The following is a 16,806-nucleotide window of genomic DNA, read 5'->3' on the forward strand; positions in this document are numbered from 1 at the left end:
TTTTTTTCTGATCTCCAACTTCAATTTCCCCTGGCAGAGCTTGAGCCCATCGTGCCCCCTTGTCCTATTGCTGAGTGCCTGGGAGAAGAGACCAGCCCCCACCTGGCCAGAACTTCCCTTCAGGTAGTTCCAGACAGTGCTGAGGTCACCTCTGAGCCTCCTCTTCTCCAGGCTGAACACCCCCAGCTCCCTCAGCCTCTCCCCACAGCACTTGTGCTCCAGTCCCTTCTCCAGCCTCGTTGCTCTTCTCTGGACCCGCTCCAGCATCTCAATATCCTTTCTGAACTGAGGGGCCCAGAACTGAACACAACACTCAAGGTGTGGCCTCCCCAAGGCAGAGTCCAGGGGAAGGGTCACTTCCCTGGTCCTGCTGGTCACGCTATTTTTGATACAGGACAGGATCCCATTGGCCTTCTTGGCCACCTGGGCACACTGTTGACTCATGTTGAGATTCCTGTCAATTAGTACTCCAAGGTCCCTTTCTGCCTGGCTGCTCTCCAGCCACTCTGTGCCCAGCCTGGAGCGCTGCAGGGGGTTGTTGTGGCCAAAGGGCAGGACCTGCACTTGGCCTTGTTGAACTTCATCCCATTGGAATCAGCCCATCCCTCCAGCCTGTCCAGATCCCTCTGCAGAGCCCTCCTGCCTTCCAGCAGGTTGACACTCCCTCCCAACTTGGTGTCATCAGCAAATTTGCTGCTGATGGACTCAATCCCCACATCTAAATCATCAATAAAGATGTTAAACAGGACTGGACCCAACACAGACCCCTGGGGAACACCACTGGTGACCGGCCACCAGCTGGATGCAGCTCTGTTCACCAGCACTCTCTGGGCCCGACCCTCCAGCCAGCTCTTAATCTAGGAGAGGGTACACTTGTCCAGGCCATGGGCTACCAGCTTTTTCAGGAGTATATTATGGGAGACAGTGTCAAAGGCCTTGCTGAAGTCCAGATAGACACATCCACAGCCTTCCCCTCATCCACCAGGTGGGTCACCTGATGGTAGAAAGAGATCAGGTTGCTCAGACAGGACCTGCCCCTCCTAAACCCATGCTGGCTGGGTCTGATCCCTTGTCCACCCTGAAGGTGCTGTGTGATTGCACTCAGGATGATCTGCTCCATAACCCTGCCAGGCACTGAGGTCAGGCTGACAGGCCTGGAGTTGCCAGGGTCCTGCTTGCAGCCCTTTTTGTGGATTGGGGTGACATTCGCCAACCTCCAATCATCTGGGACCTCCCCAGAGAGCCAGAACTGTTGGAAGATGATGGAGAGTGGTTTGGCAAGCTCTTCTGCCAGCTCCTTCATCACCCTGGGATGGATCCCATCTGGTCCCATAGACTTGTTAGGATCCAGCTGGCTCAGTAAGTCGGTCACTATTTCCTCCTGGAATACAGGAGGGGTATTCAGCTCCCTCTCCCTGTCCACCAGCTCCAGAGGCCAGTTGTCTTGAGGGCCACCTGTCTTACTGGTGAAAACTGAGGCAAAGTAGGTGTTAAGTACCTCAGCCTTCTCCTCATCTTCCTTAACTATATTTCCCTCCAAGTCCAACAGAGAATGGAGGTTTTCCTTGCCCCTCCTTTTGTTATTAATGTATTTATAAAAGGACTTTTTGTTATCCCTAACTGAAATAGCCAAATTTACTTCAAATTCCACTTTTCTTTCCCTAATTTTTTTCCTGCATGACCCAGCTCTATCTGTAAATTCTTCATAAGTAGCCAGCCCTTTTTTCCATAGTCTGTAAACTTTCTTTTTATCCCTGATTTCTTTCAGGATCTCCCTATTTAACCAAGCTGGCTGTCTTCCCCTCCGGCTGGCCTTTGGGCACACTGGGACAGCCTGTTCCTGTGCACTCAAAATCTCCCTCTTAAAACATGTCCATCCCTCCTGGACCCCCTTGCCTTTAAGGGTTGTTTCCCAGGGTATGCTCTGAATCAGTTCTTTGAATAGGCCAAAATCTGCTCTCCGAAAGTCCAAGGTAGAGGTTTTAATGGTGACTCTCCTTACATCCCTGAGGACTGAAAATTCTATTATTTCATGGTCACTGTGCCCCAAGCGGCCTCCAACCACTGCATCATCCACCAGCCCCTCTCTGTTTGTAAACAGTAGGTCTAGCAGGGCCTTACCCCTGGTAGGCTCATTTACCAGTTGATGAAGGAAATTGTCCTCTGTACACTCCAGGAACCTCCTTGACTGCCTCTTCTCTGCAGTGCTGAGCTCCCAGCAGATATCTGGCAGGTTAAAGTCACCCACAAGAACAAGGGCTGGAGATTTTGAGACATCTGCCAGCTGCTTGTAGAATAATTCATCTCCTTCATCATCCTGGTTGGGTGGTCTGTAACAGACACCCACAAGGGTGTCAGCCTTGTTGGCCTTGCCCCTGATTCTGGCCCACAGGCACTCAACCTTGTCACTGCTGACCTCAACTTCAACAGAGTCAAGAGACTCTCTAACATATAAAGCCACCCCTCCACCTCTCCTTCCCTGCCTGTCCTTTCTGAAGAGCTTGTAGCCCCCCATAGCAGCACTCCAGTCATGTGATTCATCCCACCACGTTTCTGTGACAGCAACTATGTCATAGTTTTCCTGCTGCACTGTGGCTTCCAGCTCCTCTTGTTTGTTTCCCATACTGCGTGCATTGGTGTACATGCACTTCAGCTGGGCCACTGATTTCATTCTCAACTCGGGCTCTATGCCCTTAGGCTTATCTCTGGAGAGCCCAGTTGCCGTCCCTTCCCCCTTCAAACCTAGTTTAAAGCCCTCCTAACCAACCCTGCCAACTTATGGGCTACAGTTCTTTTGCCCTTCCTAGATAAATGAAGCCCATCTGGTTTGATGAGACTGGGCAACACAGAGTTTGCACCATGATCAAAAAACCCAAAATTTTGACGATAGCACCATCCCCTAAGCCACCTATTGGTAAGCTGGGATTTCCTAAACCTCTCCTCATTCATCCCAGCTAGCACAGGAACTGAGGCAATTACTACCTGTGCTCCTGTCCCCCGAAGAGATCGGGTCAGTGCCTTGAAATCGTTTTTAATTACTCTGGTACTCCTTTTAATAATGTCATCACTTCCAACCTGGACAACCAACAGTGGGTAATAGTCTGAGGGTTGGATAAGTTTAGGAAGTCTTTTGGTAATATCCCTCACCCTGGCCCCAGGAAGGCAGCAAACTTCCCTGTGGGATGGGTCTGGCCGACATAGAGGGCCCTCAGTTCCCCTCAGAAGGGAGTCACCGATTACAACCCTTCTCTTTTTTCTCTTACCTGTAGTCGTAACCCATTCGGTAGACTGGGGGTAACCAGAAGATCTTGTAGATAGATCCTCCTCCTGACTGTCCTCCAACAGACTGCCCGAGTCCAGGGCCATATACCTGTTTTTTAAGGGCACCCTGGCAGGTGAAAGGGGTCGAGAGGGGGTGATTTGCCTCTACGACCAGGCACCTGTTTCCATTCATCCCCAACCCTATGGTTTGTTCGTCTGCCTGATGGCAGGAGGGGCTGAGCTTCACCACCTCCTGCTGGGCTTCCTTAGGAGTGGAAAGGGTGACTCCACCAGTCAATTTCCCTTTCACTCTCCCTTATGTTTCTGAGCCTATCGACCTCTTCCTTTAGCTCTGCCACCAGACCCAGCAAATCGTTCACCTGCTCACATCGTATGCAGGCGCTTCTCATACTGTCCTCTGGTAGTAGGTCCAGGCTCAGACAGTCTATGCAGCTGGAGGCCTGAGTGGCTGCATCCTTTTTAGAGGGTTCTGTCTGTATTGACACCCCTCTACTGGTAACAGGAGCAACAGCTTTCATTTTTCTGGGAGGCATGACTGCCTTAAGCTGTGGGGAAAGGTAGAAAGAGACAAAGAAACAAATGAACAGAGGAGAAAAAAAAAAAAGCTGCAGAAATACCTAGGCTTCTGCCCTGCCTGTTCGCCCTGCCTGTGCCAACTGCCGTGCCAACTGCCGTGCCAACTGCCATGCCACGCCCTCACTGACGTGCCAACTGCCGTGCCAACTGCCGTGCCACGCCCTCACTGACGTGCCAACTGCCGTGCCAACTGCCGTGCCACGCCCTCACTGCCGTGCCACGCCCTCACTGCCGTGCCAACTGCCATGCCACGCCCTCACTGACGTGCCAACTGCCGTGCCAACTGCCGTGCCACGCCCTCACTGACGTGCCAACTGCCGTGCCAACTGCCGTGCCACGCCCTCACTGCCGTGCCACGCCCTCACTGACGTGCCAACTGCCGTGCCAACTGCCGTGCCACGCCCTCACTGCCGTGCCACGCCCTCACTGACGTGCCAACTGCCGTGCCACGCCCTCACTGACGTGCCAACTGCCGTGCCACGCCCTCACTGCCGTGCCACGCCCTCACTGACGTGCCAACTGCCGTGCCACGCCCTCACTGCCGTGCCACGCCCTCACTGACGTGCCACGCCCTCACTGACGTGCCAACTGCCGTGCCACGCCCTCACTGACCTGCCACGCCCTCACTGCCGTGCCACGCCCTCACTGCCGTGCCACGCCCTCACTGCCGTGCCACGCCCCTGTTTGCCCGCTCCTGTTCCCGCGCTCCCTAGAGATGTTTTTAAAGGCTTCTCACTCTCCTGCTAACGAGCAAGCCCCGCCTCCAACTCCCCTCTGAGTCACCTGCCCACCTTTGCTGTGATCTGTGTGTGTTCCAGCTGTTTATCTTCTCTCAACTCTGTGCTGACAGTTCCCTCTTGCATTGTATTTTTAGCAGCATATCCAGACTTGTTGATTTTGACTCTGATATGTACTCTCTTGTTCTCTTACCCATGCCAAAATATGTTGAGCAAATACTCCTTGTGTTGTTTTAACTTCATTTCTGATATGGTGCTTCCTCTTGCTTTTCCAGAGTAGCCAAGTTCCACTCAATTTTTTTTGTTAAATAGTGAAGTTTTCCTCACTGTTTTTTTCTATAGGATTTCTTCTGTTGATCTTTGTAAATCTCTTGTAAGTAAAGATCCTGTCTCTGCTCTGGAAATGGCTAATCCAGGCACAGTCATTGATAGCACAAGCAGCAGATACATTTCTGTGCTGCTCCCCATGGGGAAGGTTTTCAGGTAACATGTGACATGTTTAAGCCATTGCTGTTATTGATTTCCTGCTCCTTCTCCTCAAATTGCTTAGTCACTAAACTCGGAGTGCCTGGATTTCTTAAAGTTCATGGAATGGAAACCTGAAGTTCTGTTTTGTGTGATAGATGCCTATTTTCAGTCAGGAACAGCTGAGGCAAAATAGATTTTTTTTTCCTAGCAAAGCAGAAAAAATAATTATGTGAGAAAGGAGAACTCTGATCTTACATCCTTTTAAATGAAGAGGCAGAAAAATAAGTTGTTGCTTTGAGCCAGCTCAGCCAATTTTTGCATTGTCTTTTCACAGATCGTTGTCCATAAATGCTTGGTCTCTAACATACTCTAAATAAATAATTTCATGAGAAGCAGAACTATTGAAGAGGGATTTCTAGTGGATCTGTGTTGGTCAGTTTTACTGAATTACACAGAAGCAGTTGAACCTATTTGTGAAGTGGCATGTAATCTTTATGAGAGGAAGTTCTGAAGGCCGTGTGACTGAAGGGGCTCATGTTTTTGGAAACTAGAAAAGCTGTACAGACACACTGCTGGGGAGGAGGTGGTTGTGCTGCAGGTGAGGCTTTTGCTGAGAAGCAGCAGCACCCACAGAGTGTGTCCCTGTCTCCAGCTCAGCCAGGGGCTGAGGGAGATGAACAGAGATTGAGGTCATGGCTCACACTGTGCCCCAGTGACCTCTTCGGCTTCTGTTCAGTGACCTGCTTCTGTCAAATTTATTGGGACACTTTATATCCAAGATCAGGGAGATTTGGTTAAACAGATAACTCAGAATTTGTTGAGCAGGATAATTACAGCCAGAAATGCACCCAAGTATCATTGCCTTCTTTCAGGCTAAGAAGAAATCATAGAACTGTTTTCAGGTAGGTGGTGGCTTTCACTGAGTGGGGGAGATCCAGTGGTTTGGATTAAGTTGTTTCACAGATGTTTCTGTGTGTGCAGTCTCACTGTTTGAGGCACAGCAGCTTTCCTCTTGCACTGACAAAGCTCCTCTCGTGTCTGCAGCAGCTCCACGGTGCTTACAGCACCTCAGTGTCACTGCTGTTTAATGACTGGGTTTTCCCTTCTCCTGAGTGGTGTGGGCGGACACCAGGCAGCCCTAGCCTGGTGGCTGTCCCTGTGGTGATGGTGAGCACTGAGGATCAGCTCGAGGTGCCTGGGGCCCAGTTCTGCCTGGTGCTGCCACTGCTGGTAAGGCTGGCACTGAAGAGGTGCTGCGAGTGCTGGCACCCCGTGAGTCCTGACCCTGCCCTCCTCTGGCATGAGCTCAGTTGTCAGAGCTCAGAGCTGTGGTGACATCAGCGTTGTGGGTTTGATCCCCTTATGGGCCTTTCATGTAAGAGTTGGACTCGATAATCCTCATGGGTCCTTTTCTTTTGGTTCTGTGATGCTTCCATGGACTGGAGCAGCTCACAGGAGCATTGCAGAGGCCCTGTCCCAAGTGTGTTTCTTCAGAGCTGTGTTTGAAAAGCTCTCAGGCAGTTCACAGGAGCTGCCTCGAGTTAAATAAAGCTCAGGCAATTGTCTCAAGGGAGCAAGAAGCAGAGCGTGGTGGTCCTTCAGCAACTGCACTTCTGCCTGCTGAGCTCTCACATCTTTGGCAGCTCCCAGGTGTGGCACAGAAAGGTCTGATGCTTTGAGGGCAGAAGGGTGCTGTAAAGGATTCTGTTTCTCTTTTTTCTTCTCTCCGTTTTCTTATGAGGTACTATTTTTTGTGGAGTCTAGAACCAGTCACATCAACTGAAAATTTCTAGATGATGGCATCTCTTTTTCTATTTGTGTTTAGGATTTGTCTTTCATCTTATTTTCTTTACTACATCTGAGAATTACTAAGAAACAGGGTCAGAATAAAGAGTAACAGAGGACTGAGGGAAGGATCAGTTCTCCATCAGGGGAAGCAGAAACACTGAGGGAAAGAGGTTGGACCCTGACTATATAATCCTCCTGTGATTGTCTTTTTCTTCCTATCTTCTTGGAAAGTACCATGATTTATGGACATTTGTATGCTGGGAAAAATGTAGACATTGACTGTATGTAGAGATTTGTTTCTCTGGTAGAGAAAACATCTCTTAGCCAAAACCTGTCTGCTGGGATATTGCAGGCTGCCAGTGTGGCTGTGGGTCACTGCTGAGCTGTAGGTGGAACTTGTAAGGAAAATAAGAAGCTGTGAGTTTGTCCTGGGGAAAACATTTGGTAAAAATCATAGGAAGCAGAACAGGGACAAATAATATGACTTAAAATAGTAATTACATACTTACTACTTCCAAAATTGGGGGATTAAGCCTTTTGGCTATTCAGAAGAATGCATAGTAAAGAATCTGTAATACATGGAGTGTCTTCCAGTATGGTGGAACAGAAATCCCTTACTTTTCTTTTGAGAAGTACTTAGTATGTTATAAACTGCTCTTGGGATTATTGTAATTGCTGGGAAATATGGTAGGAAGTACAGTAGTGGTACAAAGCACTGAGCTGAAATGAGTTTATCAGACAGATTGCATATGTTCAAGGCCTTTGTTACTGCATTATCCCTCTCCTGAAGCTGTGTTATATCACACACACCTGGTTGTGACATTGTCCCACACCTGCAGCTGTGTTAGAACACACCCCCACACACCCCCACACCCACACCCCCACACCCCACCCCTGGTTGTGACATTGTCCCACACCTGCAGCTGTGTTAAAACACACACCCACACACACCCACACCCACACCCACACCCCCACACCCCACCCCTGGTTGTGACATTGTCCCACACCTGCAGCTGTGTTAGAACACACACACACCCACTACCCCCCCCAACACAGACACACACACCCCCACCCACACACCCACACCCACACCCACACAGACACACCCCCCCCCCCCCACCCACACACGCCCACACACACCCCCACACCCCACCCCTGGGTGTGACATTGTCCCACACCTGCAGCTGTGTTAGAACACACACACAAACACACACACACCCACTCCCCCCCCAACACAGACACACACACCCCCCCCCACACACCCACACCCACACACCCCACACACACACCCACACACACACAGACACACACCCCCCCCACCCCCACCCACTCACACACACACACACCCCCACACACACCCCCACACCCACACACACCCACACACACCCCCCCCACACACACAGACACACACCCCCCCACCCCCACCCACACACGCCCACACACACACACACACCCACCCACTCACACACACACACCCACACCCCACCCCTGGGTGTGACATTGTCCCACACCTGCAGCTGTGTTATATCACACACAGTCCCACGGCTGAGGTCACACAGCAGGTACTTGTGGCATATTGGGAGCTCCCCCACAGCTCAGGGCTGGGGCTGTGCATAAGGAACATGGCACAGGGACAGTGCCTGTGGGCTCTTGTGAGCCATGGCAGTGGTATTTTCCCTGCACCCTTGGCTGCAGAAATGCTCACACAGCATTAGTATGCTCATGTTGGGGTTGTCTGGCTCTCCTGTCACTGGGCACCTCTGGGAAGTGTCTGGCTCTGCTGTCTTTGCACCCTCAGCTCAGGTGTTTATTCACACAGGTGGGACCCCCTGAGAGGGGGCAGGTCTCAGGCCCACACTGGGCCCCTCTGGTCTCAGGGAAGCTGAGGTGGGGCCATGGGGCATGTTCCCTGGGAGGGGATGGGTTAGTGTAGACATGAAAACAGCCTTTGATAAAAGCACTGGGAAAGAGTGGGTATGCCTCAATGGACTTATTCCAAATATTTACATTGCTGTCTCTTACACTTAACTTTGAGCTCAACCTCCAAGCTCCCTCTGTTTATATGGCTGGATTTGAGTCACTTCTGAGAGCAGGCACTGATAAGCTGGAGTTACTCAGTTTGTTCCTGGAGCAAACTGTCCCTGTGAACAGTCTGAAAATACAACCTCAGTGCTCTGAGACACCAAGTTAAGAATTAGAAATAAAGGACAAATTCATATGTACATATATTAGAAACAAAGAAGAAATGTCTCTCATCCTTGCACTGCACCTGCATCTTGAGCATTGAGTGTAGTCGTGTAGTTCTGACCATCCCGCTTCCAAAAGGACGTAAAATGTAGAGAGAAAATCCCAGTGGCAAATGGAGAATGGTTATTCATGCATTGCAAAAAGGATCCCGACTTACCAAATAAAATGATCAGGCAGCAGCTTTAAGAATAGAATGAAGTCCCTTCTCCAGGGAGTGGAGGTGAGCTCCAGGTTGCATTGGAGATGCAACGTGAGTTAAGAGGTGATGGATCCACCAGCAGCTCTTAAATCCAAGAGTCACAGCATGGCTCAGTTCCCTGCAGCCCAGCTAAACCCTGAACTGCTGCCAAATGCCATGTTCATCTACTGATGCCTTGTGCTTGCACTGTTCCTAACACCTAGTGCTGACTGCTGAGTACAAAATTCGCTGGATTGGCTTGTGCTTCATCCTCCCCAGAAGCTCCTCAGACAGCCCCAAAGCTCACCTGCAGGAAGCTGCAGCCATGAGTGCTGCTCCCAGAGATGGACCTGGAACCATCACTGGGGGCACAGGTGGAGCTTCCAGAGGAGCATATCTTGGATATGTGCTGTGCCGCTCTTCTCAAGCCAGAGTGTCCTCCTTGGTCACAGCTCCTCATTCAGCAGTGAACTGAGGCAGAGCAGGGTGTGGCTGCAGGATGGCTTTGGCTTCCAGATGCTTCCAGCTGCAGGAGCTGCCACCAGGAGCAAACTGCTGCCTTGGAGGCAGCAGAGACTCCTGCTCTTCTTGCTCATGGTTGTCATTTACTGTTGTTCAAGTCTGAAGTTACCTTGCAAAAAGGTGGGTGCTGTGTGAGAATTGCTGCTTCAAGCCATCAAAGCATGAAAAGATTTGTGAAATAACTTGGTACAACTACTAGACTGCGAGTTTCTTGTCTTTACTTAATGTGTGTTTTCTTGTTGCTCAGTGACACGGACACGGGGATGCAAAGCAGCTCACACTTCCCAAATGCAAGTGCTATAGAGCCATAGCAAAATAGCATCATCTGCCTTAAACTCGAGAGTTTATCAAAATTTTGAGACTTGAGCACACGAAGTGTATCATTTCTCATGCACTATATTATGTAGCCTACTTGTTTTTTTCCCCCAGCAATCTGTGCTTTCTTCCTGAAGAGCATTATTCGCCATTTTATGGCTTTCATGGCTGTGAAACCTTTTGGCAGTGTTGGCTGTCAGCTGTCATTCTGGCTGTTCTAAATAATTCTGCCATCAGCAAACTATCTGCTCCATTATTATCCTTTCTTCCAAAGCATTTATATCTATGTAAGCTATTTTATCTACTTTAACATAGATCTGTTGATAGATTTGTTCTGTTCTGAAAACTGACCTTTTTTTCTGTCTTTGTTTTGCTGTCTCTTACTCTAAAAACTTTCTTGCCTATGATTACTGTATATCAACTCCTTTAAGAAAAAATGAGGGCCATCATTATAGGATTTTGAAAATGTCCCCATGTTGTATAAATTGTGATTTTTCGCAGGTTAGGGGTGCCCCATGGAGCTTGGGGGGTGTTGTGAATCTTGGCTTGGCAGAACATCAGCAAGGAAGAGGCACAGCAGTTCTGTGGTGCCTCCCCTTCCAGCACAGCTCAGCAACCCCCTTTAACTGGCAGGCCCATTCCCCACCCTGCCCTGGGCCTGCAAAGGGGAAAGGGCACCCACCCAAGCCATGAGCAGCCAGTTTCTCCAGGAGAACGCTCTGGGACATGGTCAAAGGTGTTAGTGGAGTCCAGGCAGACACATGCAAAGCCTCTCCTTCATCCTGAGCAGGGCACCTGTCTCAGGAGGGGCTCAGCCTGGCAGGCAGGAAGACCTGCCACTCACAAACCCCTGCTGCTAAAAGGAAAGATGGGAGATGATACTGAGGTTTCCATACTGGGCTAGATATGAATTTGATGTGAAAGCCCAGCAAAAACAGCTCAGCTGATTTTTTGAATGACAATAAGGAAAAAGTGTTTCCTTCCTTATGTGTAAGTTGTGTAAACCAGTAACTAACTAATGGATCTGTGGGCCTTGGATAAAGCAGGAAGAATTCCAAATGCATTAGTAGTGCTCCCTGAGGCTGTGCCTGTTTCTGCCTCAGTCACTGATGGTGTAAGTTGAGTGGACATGTCATGCTGGGCATGGAATGAGCCCAGTGTGGGCACTGCAGGTGGCACTCGGGCACTGGGAGCACAGAGAGCTGTGGGAAGGGGAAAGGGCTCCAACAATCAGAGTTTCCTCATTCCAGGATCAACATTTTCCTTTTAAATTTTTGCAGCTTTAATGACACATTGCTATAAACATGGTGACCCCAGTGGAGTTCTCTGTAATGACTTTTTCTAGTGTTTCATTGCAAGAGATTGCTGGAAGGATTTTTAGCAGAAGGAAGATCTGAAAATTCAGGAAAAGAAGCTTGCCACTAATGCTTGTCCTGTGTAACCTTCATCTTTGTTCTGAAATCCAGAATAACCTTCCCATGGGCAGTGACAGCAGGGGAAGCTGGAGTTCTGCTGTGCCCATCTTCTCTGAGCCACCAAAGCAGGGAGGGCAGACAGGAAAGCTGGTTTTCCTCAGGGTGTGGAGTTGCATGAGGTGCAGTGGGTTGGGACACAAAGGGAGTTACTGGTGAGGTGGCATCAAGGAGCAGAGTAGAGCAAGCTAAGGATTGTGCAGTGAATTCTTACAGTGTGATGGGAGCAGGTTTTGGATACAGGAGGCGAAGAACACAAATGGAAACCACTCTCCTCCAGAGGTAATTCTTATCTTTGGGATTGCAATTCAGAAGAGCCCAGTCATGAGAATAAGAGTATTCCTAGTTCTGTGAGAGCAAAGTGAAGGACATAACAATGGTAATGGTCTTCCAAAGAGGAAGAGACTGTCCTGAAAAATAGATACCTAAGTTCTGTGTGGGGAAACACGACCAAGGAAAAAAAAAAGAGATTCCTATTCCAAAAATTCTATTCTAGACTCAAGTGTAAAATAACCTAAGGCAAAGGAGGAGTAGGATTTATAGCAAGAGAACTACTTGTTTCAGTCATGTGCTGGGCAACAATCTGAAAATCATCATGGAATGTGAAAAATCAAATTATTAAAGGTAAACATTCAAGAATTGCAGGAACACAATGGACAAAATTAGAATAGTGCATCAAATATGCAAAACAAGGGTAGCAAAATTCTCTTCTGGTATGTAAATTAATAAGCAGAAGGTCAGTTAGAGAACTGGACTGCAACAGGAGAGTGCACTTTTCCTGGATGAATTGTGTATGAGGTCTTAACATTGCCAAGAGATTTCAGAGAACACATCAAAGGTATTTTGGGAACTGACAGATACTTGTTTTGGGTTTGTCATAGGAGGGGAGACTTAGGTGAACCATTAGAATTCTTTTTAACTGTTGTCTGTGATTCTCTGTTTGATAAGGTTTTAGTTGCCCAAGACTAGTTATTTTCCCACTGGCATTCTTGCTGATGTGTTCAGTGAGAGTTCACTGTTGAAAGCTGCTCTGGGGGTGAGTTGGGTCTGTGTCTCTTAAGAAGTCACTGGCTTTTGAATTTTCATTGGCAGCAGGACTTGGGCAGTGTAGAGTCCATGCTGCAGGAAGAACTGGGCAATACATCAATTAAGGTCTTCTGTTCCTGGTTGTGCTGAAGTTCAACCAGAATATTTAGGCTGACTTCTTTCTAGAGCCCTGACTTCTGGTTTCAGTAAAGGGTTTCTGCTTTCAAGCGCAGAAATCCATAGAAAGCCAGGAGCCCTGGTGGGATTTAGGAATCTCAGCATCTCCCTGGATGTGCTTGGACTGTGCCAGTGGTGCTTCCATTTAGATTAATGATTAATGCCTGTTGATTCCAGTGAGGGACGAGCTGCTCCAGTGTTTGTGTGTGAGCATGAACAAGCCACGGAAAACAGACTTCTGTGCTGCCCTCAGTAATCTGTGGGGCAGCTCTGTGCTGGCAGCAGGCAGGGGAGGTGCTGCAGGAGGGTACCATGACCCATGCTGAGCAGAGAGAAATAATGTACTCCTGGTGGTTTGGCTTAGCCTTTGTTTATCATCTTTCACGTGCAGATTTGTCACTGCCATTTCTGAGACAATTAAAAACTGCAGAGGGACATTATAGAAGTGGATTTTTTTCTTATGATCTAAGTTACAAGTGGGGAGAAAAGCATAAGAGATGCACATTGAATGATACCAAGGAAGAGAAATATTGCCCATCCAGTAATTCTGTAATCACCATCCATCCTTGCAAGATTTTTATTAAACTTGCCCCTTCTTGGCAGTTCCAGCAACCCAGATTAATTCCCAGTGCTCTGATCCCCACCAGCAACTTGGAGCTGATGCAAAAGAGCACATTCCCTTTTTCAGTGGTCCTTCCCAGGGCAAATCTTCTTGTGTCTTCATCTCAATGCTTTATAAATTTTTCTCCTATTTTTCCCATTTGTGCGGTTGAGAGATACTAATCAGTCACCATGAATGTTAAGATCCCACTATTAATCCTCCTTTGGCTGGAGCCTGTGGGCTTATTTTATGTCCATTGACTTCAGCCTTGAGCTGCAGTTTCCCCACTGCTTTCCTTGCAGCTTGCTCACTATGGGCAGGTGGGCCAAAGGGAAGGGGCACCAGTGGCTGTGCAGCTGAGTGAAGGTGCAGAGGTGCAGCCTGGCTGTGGCACAGGGGGTGCTGCAGGGTGGGCAGGGTATGGCCAGCAGCAGTTCCCAGGGGAGCAGCAGTTGGCATTAGCAGTGTAGGGAAGGCTGGGGGTGGCTGTGGCAGCAGTCCCACCCGTGTTCCTGTCCTCTGACCTTCCCTGTGCTGCACAAACCCCAGAGCTGCTGCGTGCAGGAGGCCCCTGGAGAGCAGCATTTGGTGGGGTGGTGTTCCCGGGGCTGTAGGGCTTGGTACCTCCTGTTTCCCAGGAGGAAAGGTGCTCATAGGCCAACCCCCACCCAAAGGGTACCCTCTGAACTCCTGGCATTAAAGGCTGGATGGTGCTCAAGCTCGAGGGCTTACACATCCTACAAAGCTCTCGGAGGTCTTTATTGTTACTTCTCTTTTGCAGGGCTTACTATTAGAACTGGTTATTCTTCTCACTATAAATACATTTTTTGAGGCCACTGAGTCTGTGGTGTGTTATTGCTCCTGGAAATATTATTTCTTTTTTTGTACAGTTTAGAGGTTTTTTTCATCCAGTTTCGTATGGGCCCTTTTAGCCTTTCTCTTCTCTCATTGAAATAAAGTTGTGTCCTCTGCATGTGTTTTTAATCTGCACTTTTTACAGGCTGGGTTCAGTGGTATGATTAATTATTGGCAAATTAAATTGATACCTGTCTCAGCTGAAAGTTCAACTGGAATCTGGTGATTAAGGGTATGTACTTGCATGTCAGCAAGAAGACTTCTTAAAACACAATGTGTGTGAATAGGTTTGAACTGAGAACTTAATCCTGAAGAAGAATGGCTTCTCAACTTTTAGTGGACTAAGACAATTCAGTTTGTCTTCACTAGATGCAGAGTTAGAGCTTCATAATAGAAGTAAAACTCAGTTTAGAAAAGAAGATTAGCAGCATCATGAGTAAGGCTAAGACTTCATTTGTATTTTATAGAAAATCTGTTATATATTAAGGATTCACTTTAAAATGGGAGAGTTTTGCTTTTCACTAATTGTAAGAACTCTGAGTTTTAATAATGTTGACCATTGCAGTGTTGGAATACTGACACCATGAAATGTGTTGTGGCCAGAGCTTTACAGCACATTTACTGAGTGCTCCCTCAGTGTGCCAGCAAAGCAAACAGGGCTGTGTTTTGGTTGGGTGGGGGAAAGGTGATGGTGAGAAGAGCAGGTCTGTTGGCCACTGCCAGGCAAGCAGGAACTGGTTCTGCCTCCTCGAAACGTGGTCATAGAAGGTGGAGTGGAGAATGAGACCAGTGGGCTGGTAAGTGCTGTTCATCTCCACTCCTCTCACTGCTTGCTGACACTCCCCTGGCATCCCTGGGAGGTGTCAGGAGTGGGTCTCATCCTGCTCCCAAGGAACCACACCATTGTTTGTCAGGGAGGTGTGTGTGGGATCCCATCAGCCTTCCCTGTAACATTGCACAGTGATCAGTGAAACCCCCAGGAGAGACATGATGCTCTGTCAGCTCTGGTCATGGAAGGTGAAAGCCTGGCCATGATCCCAGAGAAACTGAAGCTCTTACAGGTTATTAAGGACCTAAATAAAAACTATGACATTAGCTAAGAACAAAATGGGGATCAGGGCTATAGAGCAGTAAAACAGCAAGGGGCAGTAGGTTACTGACTGGCTGAGGAGTGTGTGAGGGGTGAGAAAAGCAGCAGGTGCCAGCAGGGAGGGAAGGGGGACTCCTGCACCTGAGGTGGGTTTCTGAGGACACCCAGCCACTGTTCAGTGCTGAGCCATGCTGAACTCTTGGTACTGGGGGAAATATTAAAATATATCTGCAGGTACAGATGATTTTGAAGCTGATAAAACGTCTCTAACTGTCATACTGTGTATTCTCTTGGGCTCCTGGGTTTGTATTGATATATTGCATTACTAATTGTTTAATGATAATGTGGAAATTACCAAGCACAAATTTAAATTGTCGTGGTTAGAACTGAGGCTATCAGTGTGTGTTACCTGGTGTGAAGGAGATAAATATTATTTCAAAAGGAACCAAAACCAATTCAAAAAATCACTGCTGAATTTGCAATGTAAACCAGTCCCCCAGTAACATACAGAGGCTTGGTGTGCTCTGACTCTGCTCGTGTGTTTTGAAATGTGGATGTTTCTAATGCTACTTTTTCAAGGAATAAAATATCAGAATTAAACCACTCACACAGTATTCAGTATGTTTAAATTATCTTCATTTCTCCTTTGTACAGGGGTAATACTGTTAGCTGTTAAGCTGCTCTGATTATGGTTTCAATTTTTGAAGCCATGCAGTGGATCATTAATCCAGTTGAACTTTTTGCAAAAGCTGTAATGTTAATGATGTTGGGATGGATTTTGTAGCTCTGCAGTTTGCTTAGTTTTTCTGCATTTCCTACATTCAGTAAAGAACATGGTGAAGTGATGAAGAGATCAGGCAGCAGCAAAAAAAGGTGTCTGTGTTGCCTTGGGTGATATGGTTGGGTATTTAGATTGCCAAGACAATAATGTGTCAAAATACTTTGTTTGGATGGATTGAACTTGGATCGAGTTACGAGGATTTTCATTTATGGCCATTGTGTTTTTACATTCTCAATTTTGGAGGCTTGGTTCCATTTACAGTGAGAAGTTAATCCCTCACCAGAGAGAATGGCAACATGGAGAGGGAGGAGCAGCAGGGACAGAGGTGCTACTGCTGGTGCTGAGCCCTTTGGAGTGCCGGGCTGTGCACACCTTGCACAGACCTTGCAGACCTGGGGACATCCGGGGCCGTGTCTGGTCTAGAGGCTGGGCATGCAGGGTGCAGAACTGCTCCAGGGCTGTGGAACTGGAACTTGGTCTTTGTTTTATTTTGCACACAAGGTGGAAAACACGTGGCAACCGCAGACGGGCCGCGAGTCCACCGTGGCTGTCACTGCTGCTTCACACCAGCTTGGCTGCAGAGTGACAGCGTGGAAAACTTTAGCAACTCCCAGCACATTACTGCACAAATGAGTTCTTTTTACCCATTTCCTCAGAGCATTCCCCTTGTTCGTGCACTGCATAATCTTCT

At 48.2% G+C, this 16,806-nt stretch overlaps 1 protein-coding gene across 6 annotated transcripts in view; it reads left to right on the forward strand.

Annotated features, from left to right (window-relative positions):
• The window catches only part of STAG1 (STAG1 cohesin complex component), a 194,606-nt gene that overhangs the window by 101,896 nt on the left and 75,904 nt on the right, over positions 1–16,806 (forward strand). The gene's annotated exons all lie outside the window — the stretch shown is intronic.

Source organism: Pithys albifrons, chromosome 11 (assembly GCF_047495875.1).
Source record: "Pithys albifrons albifrons isolate INPA30051 chromosome 11, PitAlb_v1, whole genome shotgun sequence".
Classification (NCBI taxonomy): Eukaryota; Metazoa; Chordata; class Aves; order Passeriformes; family Thamnophilidae; genus Pithys; species Pithys albifrons.